The sequence below is a fragment of the Struthio camelus genome, chromosome 17 (assembly GCF_040807025.1).
Source record: "Struthio camelus isolate bStrCam1 chromosome 17, bStrCam1.hap1, whole genome shotgun sequence".
NCBI classification, from domain to species: domain Eukaryota; kingdom Metazoa; phylum Chordata; class Aves; order Struthioniformes; family Struthionidae; genus Struthio; species Struthio camelus.
Window position 1 is genome coordinate 14,451,100 of NC_090958.1, and position 12,862 is coordinate 14,463,961.

Below are 12,862 nucleotides of genomic sequence, written 5' to 3' on the forward strand. Positions count from 1 at the left end.
TGCACTCAACGCAACAGCAGTAGAGCTCTGAAATGTTCTAATAGTGTGTTGAGAGACCTGGTTTGTGGGGAGATGTAATATCTTGCATTAGACTATTAGATATGGCTGGAGAAAAAAACGGACATGGACAAACTTTTCTGTAGGTCACCTGAAAATTCCAGCTCCTACTAATACACTGCTAAAATCCAGTGGGTACATACAGCCTGCTTCAACTGGCCATCATGGGAAGTTCAGCTCCTTACTGATGCCAGGCCACTGACTTCACTAAGCTGCACTGATTTTTCCCAGCAGACAGGAGCTGGTTCTGAGCTAGAAAAACAATTAATATTTTTATTCTATAGCCATATGCAATGACTGATCCAGATGATCGCATCTTTTCTACTGTGGGAATTAAGCAGCTCAGATCAGTGAGAGGGGAAACTTCACTCCAGCCCGTGTGGTGGTACTATTACTGCAGTCTACCACTGTGCCAAACAGTGATCCACAAGGTGGAGATCTGCATTACGCTATCAGAACGGTTTGTGAAGCAGGCAGGTTATCTAGCAGTGAGCGTTTCAAAGTTATCCTAGCTATCTCTTTGCCAAGCCCTTAGACAATTTATAACACTACCACTGTATATTATACCATCTCCCTGAATGTATTCTAACCTAAAAAAAATTACATTAACCAATACATTGCTCTACCTGACATATCTGCCTAAGTAAAACTTTTGGCTCACTCCAAACCTTTTAATATTCAAATCAAAGTAACAGATCTGTAATTGATTTCAATGCATGCTTAGATTAGGACATACCTACACTTGCCTAATTAGATTTATAACACCTCTTATTCAATTCATTGAACTGTTTAGATGTTCCTTAACATTTGCCCTTGTCACATTTTCAGTACTTGTAAAATACCAGATACTGTTGGTGCCGAGTTTTATGTTGTTCCTTCATCAGCGTGTAGGACAGCAGGTTCTGGTACACTCATTTTATTGTTTATTCCCTCCATCAGGGAACACTTATGTCCAGAGTACCGATTTATCCCAGTATTGCTACACTGATCTTCTCACAAATCATTTTGCTGATTTTTTTCCACATTCTCATGTTGCCATTTTTGATCACGTGCTTTTTACAGTATTTCCTTTTCATCTTTACCTGCACCCTTTTCTGAATGGAGTACATGGAAAAAACCCTCAAAAGTGGGACATATTTTCCCAGTTTTGGTCCTTAATATTTCCCTTTCTTACTATTTCCCATCTCTTCCGTTATTTCACTAGATCCTTTTCAGTGGCCTAGTTTTAACATCCCTTTACAGATGATTCTTGTAGCTGCAAAGCCCTGCTAATAACAGATTGTACTACTCAGGAGAAGTTATTTAGGGCAGGGACAGTCTTTTTGGTCTATGTTCGCACACAGATATCCTGAGCCAGCTGATGAAACTCAGAGGTACTGCTACAATAATGTGAATAATAAGCAACTACTGTTAAGCAGGAGAGCTAAATATATCTATTAATAGATAGGCAGACAGACAGACAGACAGACAGACAGACAGATAGGGGAAGGTAAATACATCTAAAATCTGGATGAAAGCTATTCTGTTTACACACTTCGTTTCTGATCCACAATGACTCTGCTCCCCATTTATTTCTTCTGAGGTCACCTACTTCCTTTCTTGCCCTGATCCAACTCCTGTCCTGAACCTTTTCATTTCCTTCAGATTCTTGCTCCTGAATTATTGGTGTATTGTTCACAGCTACTCACTGTAGCAAAAGGTAACAACAACTCTTAACGCTGCTAGTTAAATATTGTAGTGTACCAGGTAGCCTGCAGGGGACAACCTCACAAAAATGGCAGTATAAGGCCACGATTCTCTATTTCTATTCCACAGACCACAGGTCCAGCACAAGAGTTTCCTGCTTTCCCTTCCAACAGCTGCTGATTTTTCCCTTGTTCCTTCGGTCACAGACTACCATCTGTTCGGTTTTGCTAATTCAATGTTTGGATGGTTGTGCTCTATACCAGACCCTTTATCAGTTTTGAAAGCAAAACCAACAAAGTCTGATCCTTACTTCTCTTTCTTCCTCAGTTACTATTTTTGAACTAGAAAATATTGCAGCTCTGCTTTGGGACACAACCACAATAAACCACTGATACAGAAGAAAAAAACCAAAGGGGCCAAGAACAAGCAGGAATAGGAATTTCTTAAATCAGGTCTGTCCTAACAGGACAGTAATGTGCAACCACAGCCTAACAGTATGCAAAGGCTAAGAAAAAAGCAAGCCTTGTTTGATGAACTTCCAAGTAACTCAAGAGCTGCTGTCCCCTGCCCCTCAATCAAGCGACTGTATCATCAAAGGCCTTTTTGCATCCATAGCATCCAACAGACTAGCTTGAAAGACTCAGGAATTTAGATACCATCCTCTTGGATTTTGAATGGGGCCTGCTAGATGTGATACTAATCTGTGTTCCTTGGCGAGCTAAAGATCCTTTTCTCTGTGAAAGTGTGTGTGTGAGACAGAGTGGCTATGTCAGAAGGGATGATCTCAGCTTCTTGAGTGGCTTTAATTGCATAGGCTAATCACCCATACAGGCTGACTTCAGTTACTCTCTTTGTGACACAGTAAGCCTCTACGCAGCATAAACAATACAATAATAAAGAGACCCAAATATTAACCATTGCTGGCATCGTAACACCTGAGTGTTGCAGGAGACCTACGTGAAAATGCTGACAGGCAAAGCAGGAAGGGCTGGAGAAAGAAACACATCTCCCCAGTATCACTCCTCTATGCTAAATGATTTTGGATAAAAGAACATTTAATCCTTAGATCTCGTATATCTGGAAAGCATCTGATTCATATTTGAAACTGGGTGGACTGGACAGGCACTGAGTACTTTCAGAGTATCTTCCAAGGCGAAGATAGTCCTCTCCCTATTACAGATTTTGTTTTTGGAGTATGATTAGAAAATCTACCATTAATCCCCTGGGCACCAACACTTCCTAAATCAGAGTAGGTAAATCATTAACAACTTTCCAAGGTCCTTAAAGAGTTATGAGCAAAAAACCTATTGAACCTCTACTCTCAGAATGCTCCATTCTCTTACTTCTTTACCCAGACTGCATGTGTGACATGTGTTTGTGCAGGACAGCAAGGACTTATTGGCAAGTATATCACTTACCTTAGTATGGAAATTGCTGGCTATCATTAGAATGATTTAGAAAACAGATTAATCAAAAGAGTTTAAAGTGATATTTGCCAGCAAGAATCAGAAGCCTGTTAAAGAGTCCATACAAACAGAGCCATCTTGAACCTCTGCCTTTTACCATCTGGCTCCATCTCTAGACCCCCCGCCACTCCAAACACACACACAACCTTAATCTACCTCCTCTCAGTCACAAATTAGATGTGCAGCTTCTCTTCCTGGGCACCAGGAGAAGGTAGGGCTCAAATACACTTGTCTTCAATGGCAACCCACTGTAGCGACAGTTTGTTTGCCTGCACTTGTCTCTATAATGTGCAGATCAGGACAGACTGTTCTACATCAAGGCAGACAGTTGAGATCAATAATATAATTTCTTCCACCCACAGAAACATACTTCACCTGCAAATAGCTGGAATTAATTTAAAAAACCTACACTTCCCAGGCTCCACCAGAATTCTAAGAAAAGAGAGCTATCTCAAAAAAAATATTTTCCTCCAACAGTGAAGCAAAGCTTGAGAGTTCATAGGCTATATTATGTTAACTCTAGGACTTTCTAGCTTCTTCTGATTTTAAATCAGAGGTTGAGTTAATATAATTTCTTTGCATTAATAGCCTCTTTTTAACTAAAGGAAAAATGCAATGAAATTGGCTGTGCTTTATCATGTTACCATTTAAATTGTTCTAATTAGACTCTGAAGTTCATGTGTCACTTAGGTGAATGGGATAAAAGATGGCCATGACTCCATTTTTGTGGGTTTGCCGCTTCTAATTCTCTGATTCTCTAATATGGCTAGTCTAACACACAACGGAGTGTATTTACATTGTAACAGACGTACTTTGGCAGCCTTGATGTTAGTTATCCTTTGTCATTTTTTTTCCTTCTGTTGTTAAAATAGTGTTCTCACGGGCAAAAAACTCCCACTTTCAGGGGGTTTTCTATTGTCTGTTTTTCCCTTTTTTCCAGAATAAAAGAAAAGCAAAAACTTTTTTCTGCCTTTTTCTGTCTTCAACAAGGAACCACAAGAACGGACTGAAAGGTTTAAAATAGTCTGTAGTTCTAAAATACGTTTCAAGGAAAGTGCATGTAAGGAACAAATGATCATTCACATCTTCTGATTTTCCAGGCTATCACACATCCTTAACCCTAACTGGATGAGGAAGAACTTGCTCTGGAAACAATGGAACTAATGAAACCTCGTTTCCTAAGGGTTTCTGTGGTATGTACCAATACTCCCTCACAATGATAAGCTTTAAGCCTGTCTCCACATTGCCTTCTTCCATAACCACAGACAATGCCTCTAGGTAAAAACAACTGCAAGCCTTGCAATACCTCCAAAGACCCGCTCGCTACTATGGGGTCATGCCCTATAATACTTCCCATTTTGTCTCATTGTCTGTGTGTTCCTCACGAAAGCAGCTTCCTCCTCCATTCCCTACATACCTTTGTGTGCCCTCCTGGATGAGCAAGAAAGAGGAGATGCTGTGACTGGCATGGATTTACATTTATACTGGTTAACCAACTGGTACGCACCTGCTGCTTGGCCAGGAGCTGTGCCTCTGAGCTACCAGGCTGCCTAAGCTGAATGCATGAGAGCAGAGCCTTCCCTGCCTTCACTTTCTGACTGCTGAACTCATCAAACTTGTGGGAACTTAAGTTCTTTAGAGCTCCACTCTTCTTTTAAGTTTAGTTGAAATTAACTGATAGGGTGAACAGAAAGATAAGGAGGGAACAGACAAACACTGTAAATATATATGCCTTACTTCCATAGTGACACAGGTTAAAAAGGGGTCTGGAACTCATTCTACAGCTTTGTCTATCCTTTGACATGGATGCTTCACACTGGCATGTGAAGATTTCTACTATATAATAGCTTTTATCTCTCTTCTACTTCTTTATGTGGTCTCCATTACCATGTGAGTATTCCTCCTATCCCCCTACAATGAAGACGAGCAGTATTGTCATGCCAATTTGAAAGGTAGGAATTGAGCCAGAGAGACACCTTAGTGCAGAGAGTGAGAGCTAGGCAAAGGGGTAGATGTATTGCAACACCCAGCACTCTTAACCCCTTACTGTGACTAAACCCTTAAAAACCTGTCCTCAGCAACCTCAGTCTCAAAAAGGACATCACTTCTGCTGGGCTAAATTCATGCCAAGTGTGAATGCAGAGCAAGCCTGTGAGGATACTCAGATCTTATCCTCTTTGTGGTTCCTTGTTCCCTTTTTGATGCTCCTTTCTTTCCTCTCCCATGCCTTTATTTTTCTGCTCTTTTCTCTATTTTTCCCTTTCTCTTATTAAACCATCCATTAAAAAGAGGTATCTTCTATCTATAGCACTTGAGAAAGAGATTTTTTCAATGGACTTTGACTCAGCGCCTTCCACATCGCATCTGTGGCTTCACAAAGGCAGGAAATACTTCCTATTAGTTGTATTCTAGAGTTGTTTTATGCTCATAATAAATTAGTGGCTCTTGCTTGACTATGGAGCTCTTTATCTAGAATATGTAAGCCTTCCACCTTAATAGGCTGTATTCACCATGCTATGAAAGAAGTTTATACCTTGAAAAACACAAAAGGCATCCAATTTTCATTAAATAGGTGAAGTTGTTCATTGTGCAGTCTCTCCATAAGCTTCTGATGCATGTAATTTTGTTATTACAGCTATAGGTAAGTAAACAATATATCTGTCTTCTGTTAAAGAGATTTAGTTATGTAATCAAAAACAATTCAGTACCTGTTTAGCTTTGGTACTGGCTAACAAGAGTCAGATTCCACACCCTAGTGAAAGAAGGATCAAAGGCTCTTCTGGCATTAATGAACACTAAGCAAAAAACCTAAACATTCAGTCAAGACAGAACAAAACCTTAGACTCATGAGGCTGTGAGTTTTTTCCAATTTTACATAGTTTACACTTGAATCATGTCTACGGGTCTGTGACGACACAAATGGAGAGAAATAAAGTCAGGTGACAAAGGGTAGGACATTCAAAAGCATTTTCAAAACTGCCACTGACTTGACTGGAAGCAGGGTTTGGACAACAGGGTAGAGCTATGGACAGGCTGTCACTTCTGAAAAAGCATCTAATGTGATGGAGCATGATTATGACTCAGGAACACAATAAATGTTTCAGAAGGAGGCAAAAGGAAAAGGATGCACCTGACTGGCTTTGTAAGGCTGCTTACAAACGATACAATAAATCTTTCCCAACCAATGTGGCAATCAGCTGATATCCTGAAGCATAAGATTTGATTATTCACTTACCAAACACAATGACGGTTGTCATACAATTACCCTAAATAATTATAATAATATATTATTTTCATGGCAGTTATGCTAGGGAGCTTTGGATGGATCAGAATCCAGTTTGCTATGCCCAAAAACATACAAAAGAATTAGGGGTTCTTTCCCCCCAAAGTTTATGGAAGATGATAAACAGGAAAAACACATGGAATCGAGCCACTGATATTGGTCAGCAAAACAAGAAGCAATCACATTAAACCAGATGTTTAACCAATGCTATTTTTGTACAGGCAGGGAGTAGACTTTTAAAGAGGTATTAGAGGGATTACAAAGCAATTACTTAGGAGACGTTTAAGAGGTGCTCCACCTGTGCACAGAGGAAATACAGAAAAAGCAAAGGGGCTTAGTTGAAAAAATAGTAATTAAGTGATAAAGGGTGGCACCAAAAGGAGCAGTTGTGGAAATGACACCGAATTAGTGTAGGAAAGATGACAGGTAAAGAAAGAGCCTTGAAATTAGCAGAGAAGGGGCATCTTGTAAAGTGAAGCCACAAGTGGATCATCCTACAACACAACAAAACCAAGAAATCAGGAAAATTCTCTCTGCAACAATGTTAGATGATAAAATTGAGATAAGATGAAACTCTTTCGAATAGGGAGAAAGAGGCATACCTACTAAGATACAATTAGGAGGAATCTGTATTTCACCCAGATATATAGGGAAGTAAATAAGGATTCTAGATGCATTATGCAACCTTCCCCTACAGCTTGGATGTGATGATCTACAGAGAAAAAAACAAGCCAAAAAATAAGGTTCAGGTTGCATGCCCAAATGTTGATGAAGATGATGGTATTTCCATTCCGACAGAAAAAGAAAGGAAGAATCAAATCTTGTAGACCAACTACTGTCAGAAAGAAGTGTTGAGATTTTAACTTGGTTAAGAGGGGAGTTTCCTTTGTAAGAGCTAAAAACAAAATTAACATTCTGATTTAAAAACAAAACCAAACAAAACAAAATGAAATCTATACTCCAGGTTAAAAAAAAAAAACAGGAAATGAAATCAGTGATCTCTTACCTTTTGTTTCAATCAGTTTTGGCCACCCCACCTCAGTGATGTCAGAATTTTCAACCTTCTGTCCATCAAAGGACAATTGTTTATGTATGTGCAAAATTATTAATTGCAACAGAAACTTTCAAGCATTGATGAGATCAGCATAATAGAGGGCTATCACTAGAAGTATAACCTTGCATATGAAACTTTAATTCCAATGATGATGCACCAGATGGGAGAATCCTGCTTAGTTCTCAAAGTCTAAGTTGAATCAGGAGGACTAGCAGTTAAAAAAGCATTGTTTTAATTGTGCGACAACAAGTGCATTTACTGTGGGAATCAATGAGCCAAAAAAACCAGAACGCCCTATGCAATTTGTAAGTGTCGGCTTTCAAAGTAAACCACATGAAAAATTCATTTAAATGTTTTGGAGTGAAATGTTCAGGTAATGACAATTGGGGAATCTCCTACAAAATCAATGAAACTTTGCCACAGTTGAGTATGTTTTGGTTATCCCTTTTCCATTTTTATATTGTTGAAAACCAATAGCATTTTGTGGTTAATTGAGAAATCACCTGGCAAATTAATTTCAAATGTGGATAAAATCAATAAAAAGTGAAATGCTAGAAAATCTTGTTTCTAAACCCTTATGTGAACAGTGGAATATGTAATTACTTAGACTGTTAGAATAGAACATAGATGAGTTTTTTTACTTTTAATTATTAAGAAAGATGAAAAGAAGAGGCATTGCTTTCTTGGCCTGTCAAAGCCTAGAAGAAATCTATATTGTAAACAAAATGAATGGAAAAGTGATTTTCCCCAGAAGGAGGTCAATGTTCATTCTTGGAGATCCAGAAAATGTCCTTTGCAGCACATAATTCTTTTTGAGAAAAGATCTATAAAATAGAAGAAGCAGAAAAATTGAATGGAAGCCACAACATGTGCCAAGGTTTCAACAGGACACTGGGTATCTGTAGGATTGCATAAAAATTCACAATATTCAAAGAAAAGAAATGTAACATTCTTCCTACATCTAGAAATGTTTTCATCTGAATTTGTAATTGGGGCAATTACCAGCTATATTACCTGCATGCATATGTAACTAGCTAATTTGTGCACTCCAACTTGCATTTTTGTGGTACCGACAGCCTACCTACTTTCACTGAGATCTAGTAATTAAATCGAAGGACAGAGAGGTTTCTGGATCCTTACGTAGGCTGAGTCACCTGTTGATTCTGTTGTGTTACATGGTAACCTAAGTAGGTAGCTAAATGAGATTTGTCGTTCTCACTTGGGAACTTGTCATCTGCAGAAACAGATATTGCCCTGAGTGTTTACAAATACCGGAAAGGACGAGCTTCTGAGGATTTCTGCTGTAGGACAAAATTTAGCACTGATCCTTCTGTCCCTTAAATTCTAAATCATTCGAGTTTAAAAACAAAAGATTATTTCTGCAAAATAAATTTTATTTTAACCCAAAGAAAAATAGATCAATTTTTCTAGTTTCATAGTGGTTAATATGTCAATATTTGTTTCCTACTGCTTTTCCCTTTCTCATACGCGCTTGTTACTGGAAGAAAAAGCATCTGGGTCATCAAGTTCAATATCCTGCAGTCACAGATAACCATGCAATAAACATTCATCCAGGACGGTCCACAAAATAGCTACTCCCTACATCTCACAGGCACTTCCCAACATCATACAGTGAATTTTAGACCTAAAGTAAAAGATTGAGGGCTGCAGTTGTAATTACTACTAGGAAGAGGACAGAAGAGGTGGAGTATATTGCCAGTGATGTGTCAGTGATATATACCTCTGCTAAGCAGTGTATTTGTTAGATGATTCTAGCACCTAGATTGCGTTCCACACTACAGGGGAAGACAAAAATCCCAAAAGCCTAATGATCTCTCCCAGTCTGACCTGATGGAAAATTTTTTTCTTTCCTGACCCCAAATCAGGCAATCTGCCTAACTCTGGGTGTGTGAGCAAGACTCATCAGCCAGGCATTTGCAAGAGTTTAGTACCACTTGCCAAATCCGCCCTCAAGCTGTGGCCAACCTCTAGTGCTTCAGAGAAAGACAGCAAAAGGGACTTGGATGTGTTTTGCAAGAAGAAATTTCAGCCTTTCCATACAGCTTGGCAGTGACAAACTAGAGAGGAAAAAATGAGTCAAAACAGAGTTCACGTTGTAAACCCTGAGGATGACAATATTTTCATTCCATTCCTTTCCACTTCCAGAAAAAAAATAAAGGACCAGAGCTTTTATGCAAACTGTTGTGAGAAAGACATGATGAGATTTTAGCTTGGATAGGAGGGGAGTTTCCTTAGTAAGAGGTAAAAAGAAAAAAAAAAGCAAAATAACCAAAATTAATACTCATCTCTCTTAAATACTCAGAACAGACCATATAAAAAAAAAACAACCCAATAATACAATGTAATATGCTTTTCAGTGAGTTTTGATCACCAGAGAGGAAAAAAAAAATAGTCAAGTTATACATCAAAATGGAAAACTTCCTTTCTGCCTTGTACTGTTAGCTAGTGAGAATCCATGCCTCACGCCGTTCGTAAAAAATAAATATAGGACAAATAAACATGACCAAACAGAGTTCAGTTTCAGTTTGAAAGTAGCCTTTCAAACCCATTGGTGGTACCTGCAAATCAAATGCTCCTGTCTTAAAACACAAGATAAAATTTCTGCCTCAAGATTCCTTCCCTTATGATACGATCTCTTCTATATGTTTCACGCATGCTCACTTCATTTTGCCCCTTATTTAGCTTCAGAGCTTCACAATGAAAAATAATGGTTGCCTTTCAGCTGCATCTAGCCAGGAAAAGAAGCTAGGAGAAAAAGCACATACGTGGTTTATGAGAGTATGTGCAAAGGCCATTCTCAGCTACAACAGAATACATCTATGTACCTTGCTGAAGCTGATGCATTTCATCTGAAAAGCTATGTACTCAAAGTCAGTAGAAAGATACCAGTCACCTCTGGTGAGTGATCTGGCCCATATAAGACTGGAATTGCTCTCTCGAAGCACTGTCTCACCAGAGGGAGCCTTTGGCACCTGGATTCCTAGTTTAGCTATCAATCCAGCCCTTGTATCTTCAGTGGAGGGCTCCTTTTTTGTAGTCAGTTCATTTGTTAATAAGGTGAAATGCACTGGAGAAAGAAAAGGCAGATAAATGGAACATTACTGAACAGATGTTGATTCTCCAAGAGTCAATTTTAATGGCTTCAAGTCACAGGTTCTTCTATGGACCTTGTGTGAAACCATGTCAGAAACTAGTCACATCAGTTCTAACCCCTGTAATGAGGTCTACACAACCCCTAGTCTGATCAAGAGCACTCTACACTTTGTAAGAAGTTTGAACCCAGCATTAAGAGATGGATTAGCTGAGGATGTTTCCTCTATGATATCTATTTCTTTTACTTTTGCTCACTTTCTTGTTTATACTGTATCATATAGACTGGGTTATATCCTACCTGTACATATAATATGTTCAGTTGTTAATAGCTAAAAATATCAATTATGGCTGATACTGATTTAATCACTGTTTGGTAAAGGACTTGAATATGGTCATTATCTATATAGCAACGTAATGATGAACAGATCAGTTATTATTCTGGAGGAAAGGTAACTGTAAGTGGGAAGCTGCTTCAGCTGGCATGGAAAGATGGCACAAAAGTCATGAGTGGATGAAGGAAACCAAAGCTTGGGTGGAGCAAAAAGAAAGGGGCAGGGTGTGGATTGAGATGATGGTGAAGCTGCAGGCTGCTGTGACACATTCTGTACAGTTATTACAATGCTTTTCATTATCTCTCAGGCTGCATATTCCATTACCACCATGCTACCATGTGTGGAGACCGATGGGTGGAAAGAGGTATCTTTCCTCTTCTGCCCCATGCAATTCAAATCACACTGATAACCAGTAAACTCCTAGAGATAAGGCCCTTTTACTTACTCATCCCTTCCGAATGTAAGTTGAGCCTGGCCTAGGTGTACTACGCGGCCTGTGCTCATGAATGTTATTCATCTGCCAAAGCCTAAGTGTATCAGATATATCAGTTCTTGCAGTTGTTAAGATTAGTGAGGCCTATCTTTCCTGTCCATACTATGTCACTTATGATGTGTGGCCTAATTAATAGGTGGAGCTTTTTAAAGGAAAAATAGAAACACAGTCCATTTTTTCCTTTTTCCTCAGTGACAAAATTCCTAACTGATAGAAAAATATACTTTCCTCATTATTACATCAGCTCTGTTTCTGATTGGCACAGACACTCCCACAGCATAGTGCCCAATCCCAGACTGCCAAGATCATGAACAGAGACCTTATTAAAAAAAAAGTATAAAAGTATATTGTATCTTATCTAAAGCTGAAGCTCAATAAGTACTCTGTGAAGTGCTAAATTGGGGATGCTAATATGGCAAATTGCAATCATACTGTCACAGGAAGAACTGTCTTCTATCTTTAATGCCCTTGATACAAAGTTTTGATTGCCTCCAGAATCTCATTATCCATATTATTTTATGAAATAGTTTATAAAATCAGAAAATAAAATTTTAGACCTCCAATGACATGTTGCATTTCATAAAATGAGTATTAAATAAGTCACCAGGCATTCCCCTAGCTTCAGTATACCAAGTTTCACACTCTTCCAAACTTCTAGCATTCAAACTGCCCTTCAAAACCCATATTCCTTCTCTTGCTCTGCCTTAGCTTCACTCCTACATCTCAGACGGGTAATTCAAGGCTTTGTTCTTGCTGAATTTCAGAAGATGGAAGAGCTAGCTCAGAGGCACGGTATCAGCTGGGTTTTCTTTCCCTTATACAAAAAGAGTTGGTTCCTTACTGCCCACAGGAATCCAAGAGGATGTGGGAGTCCTGCCAAGACACCAGCTTGCCCCATGAGAGACAAACAGGTCTAGTGGCTTGAATTTTCTGGAACTGGGAGCACACTGGCCAGGTATCATCAGTCAACTCTATCTTGTTCCTGAAAGACAGTGACAGTCTGCTCCTGGTGTGTTTCCAAAGCACTTCTTCCACAGCACCTGTGGGAACCACTGCTTCATGCAGATGCAAGATATTGTTGATGTTGTATCTAAAAACTGTGGCTCCCAGCTCGGTTGACTGGGGGTAATTTACCCTTCTATCTCTCTGTGAGTCAGCTGCGCCAGCTCCACCATTGCCTGCAGCAATTCAGCTGTGCCTCACTTCCAACATGTTCATGCCTCACTGGTTGGGAATGTCTTGTCTACATTCCTGTTGCATTTCAGCTCACTCTCTGTAATGGGATAATATGGCTTTGGCATTAAACTTCAGATTACCATATGTTCTAGTTCGAGGTGATCAGATACTACACTAACAGGAGCCATATAAAGAGCTAAG